The 3,385-nt window shown below is 47.3% G+C and overlaps 1 pseudogene; it reads left to right on the top strand.

The window, feature by feature from the left end:
- The window catches only part of LOC102754565, a 5,242-nt pseudogene extending 2,127 nt beyond the window's left edge, over positions 1 to 3,115 (top strand).
- The last annotated feature ends 270 nt before the right edge of the window (positions 3,116 to 3,385 follow it).

Here is a 3,385-nt window from a genome sequence, read left to right as displayed (position 1 = left end):
GATGCGATTTGCTAATATTTTATGAGGATTTTAGCATATATATTTATCAGGGATATTGGCCTGTAATTATCTTTCTTTGTAGTGTCTTTATCTGGTTTTGGGATTTGGGTAATCCTGGCTTCATTGGAAGAGCTTGGAAGTATTATTTCCTCTTGAATTTTTTTGAATAGTCTGAGGAGGATTGGTGTTAGTTTTTCTTTGAATGTTTGGTAAAACTCCCTTGTGAAGCCATCTGGACCAAGGCTTTTGTTTGTTAGAACAAACTCTCCAAAAATTTATACAGAATAAAAAAGACCCCAAATAGCTGCAGCAATCCTGAGAAAGAACAAAGTTGGAGGGATCACAATACCAGATATCATGCTACATTACCAAGCCACTGTTCTCAAAACTGCCTGGTCCTGGCACAAGAACAGACATATAGACCAATGGAATAGAACAGAGAACCCAGAGATTGACCCAAGCCATTATGCTCAATTAATATTTGACAAAAGAAAGCAAGAGCATACGATGGAGTCAAGACAGTCTCTTCAATAAATGGTGCTGGGAAAATTAGACAGGTACATGCAAAAGAATGAAACTGGACCACCAACTTATACCATACACAAAAATAAACTCAAAAATGGATAAAAGATTTAAATATAAAATGGGAAACCATAAAATCTTAAAAGAATCCATAGGTAGCAAATATCAGACATATCTTGTAGCAATATGTTTATGGACACATATCCTGGGCCAATGGAAACTAAGGGGAAAATAAACAAATAGGACTACATCAAAATAAAAAGCTTCCGCACCACTAAAGAAACTGTCAACAAAACAACAAGAAAGCCCGCTGCATGGGAGAACATACTTGCCAATGTTACATCTGATAAGGGTTTAATTTCCAAAATTTATAGGGAACTCATACAACTTAACAAAAGTAAGATAAACAATCCAATCTAAAAAAAAAAATGGGCAAAGGACCTAAGTAGACACTTTTCAAAAGCAGATATACAGAAGGCCAAGAGACATATGAAAAAATGCTCAAGGTCATTAATCATCTGAGAGACGCAAATCAAAACTACATCTCACAGCTGTCAGAATGGCTATCATCAACAAATCAACAAACCACAAGTGCTGGCAAGGATGTGGAGAAAAAGGAACCCTCGGGCACTGCTGATGGAATGCAGACTGGTGCAGCCCCTGTGGAAAACAATATCGAGTTTCCTCAAAAAATTAAAACTGGAACTCCCATTTGACCCAGTGATCCCACATCTAGGAATATATCCCAAGGAAACAGAAACACCAATCAGAAAGGATATATGCACCCCTATGTTCACAGCAGCACAATTTACAATAGCTAAGATTTAGAAACAGCCGAAGTGCCCATCAGCAGATGAGTGGATTAAAAACCAGTGGTACACCTACACCTGTAAAAAAGAAGAACTCCAACCATTTGCAACAACATAGAGGAACCTGGAGAGCATTATGTTAAGTGAAATAAGCCAGTCAGAGAAAGATAAATGTCACATGCTCTCACTCATTTGTGGAATATAATGAACAACAGAAACTGATGAACTAAAATAGATCTACAGACATAGAAGCATGGATCAGACCATCAAGCCTCGAAGGGAAAGCAGGGGAGGGTGGTGGCGGAGGTAAGATATCAACTATTCTATATAATAAAAAGCTAATATGCAAATCGACCAGTGGCAGAATGACCCGTTGCTATGACGTGCACTGCGGTTGCCAACCGCCCATTTGGTCTCCCCCACTCCTGGTTCAGGCGTTGAACGTCTGCCTATCCCCCCGCTGCTGCTAGGTCTCTGAGGGGGCCAGGCCTTCCAGAGGGTGAGCTTTGCCCACATCTACAGCGCCCTGGACCAGGCGGCCCGCAGGATCAACCTGGCCAAGTTCACCCAGGGCAAGTGCTCCACCCTCATTGTGACTGATCTGGCAGCCCGGGGCCTGGACATCCCGCTAGTGGACAACGTCATCAACTTCAGCTTCCCAGACAAGGGCAAGCTCTTTTTGTACCACGTGGGTCATGTGGCCTGAGCTGGCCCAAGTGGCACAACCTACTCCTTGATGGCCCCAGATGAGGTCTTACCTGCTGGACCTGCACCTGTTCCTGGGCCCTGCCCTCACCCTTCCCCGCCCCCACAAGGAGCCCTCAGGTATGGACTGTGTGCAGGGCCTGGTGCCACAGAGCATGATGGATCATGAGGACTGCGGCCTGCGGAACACCCTGGAGGCGTCACTGGAGCTGCAGGGCCTGGGCCGCGTGGTAGACAACACCCAGCAGCAATGTGTGCGCTTGTGGTTGGTGCCCTTGCCAGAGTCCATCAAATGGCCCAAGGAGCTAGACTTCGTGGGGCTGGGCCTGCACCCGATCTTCAGCTTGAGCTTCAAGGAGGAGGAGCTGCAGCAGCTGAGGCTGGTGGAAAGCATCAAGCAGTACTGCTCATGGGTGACCATCTTTGAGAGAAACATCTCCAGTTGGGTCGTGAGCAGCCAGGTGATGCGGGTCAAGCAATAGAAGGACTGAAAAGCCATCAGGGCCAGCAGGAGTAGCAGGAGGGTCTGGCTGACCCAGCCCCGAACTGCCCAGCATGGCAGGCAGAGGAGCCTGGAGAAGAGGAGGAGGAGGAAGAGGCAGGAAAGCACATGGAGGACGTCTTCACAGAGGTCGTTGGCCAGAAATGTCAGCAGCCAGGACCTGAGCGGGGAGCCAAGAAGTGGGAGGAGGAGGCCCAGCTGCTGGACCAGGATTTCTATGTCCCTCTGGGTCCAAGGACCTCGACAGCGAATGGGGCCTGAGCATTTGTGGGGATGGGGCACCTTTGAGCAGTAGGTGGCTGGCACTGTCCTGGACCCTATGGGGGACAAGGCCCAAAACCTGACCAGGGGCCAGCAGCAGCTCAAGTGTGACCAGAAAAAGAAGCGGTTTGTGAGACAGTCAGGACAGGAGGACAAGAAGAAGATCAAGACAGAAAGTGGCCGCTACATCAGCAGCTCCTACAAGCAGGACCTCTACCAGAAGTGGAGGCAGAAACAGAAAATAGCCATATGCTCAACTCCTGAGCCCCAGTGGACCACCAGCAGTCGGCCCTGTCAGGGCGCTGTTTTGGCCTGATCCAGTCTGGGCATGTACAGGAGGCAACCAATGTATGTGTCTTTCTCACATCCATGTTTCTCTCTGTCTCGCCTTCCCTTCTACTCTAAAAATCAATGAAAAATGTCCTCAGGTGAGGATTAACAAAAACACCCAAAATAAGCATACATACACACATATAGAAAAATACATGAATATTGGGGGGCTTCGGGGTGGGGCCCACAGGTGCATGAATTTTGTGCACCAGGCCTCTAGTGTAAGCATAATAAAAGGACACTGACAGTAGGAGTG

This window comes from Myotis davidii, unplaced genomic scaffold (genome assembly GCF_000327345.1).
Source record: "Myotis davidii unplaced genomic scaffold, ASM32734v1 scaffold70, whole genome shotgun sequence".
Taxonomy (NCBI): domain Eukaryota; kingdom Metazoa; phylum Chordata; class Mammalia; order Chiroptera; family Vespertilionidae; genus Myotis; species Myotis davidii.
The sequence above is the reverse complement of the archived record's forward strand: the minus strand, read 5'-3'. Positions and strand labels throughout refer to the sequence as shown.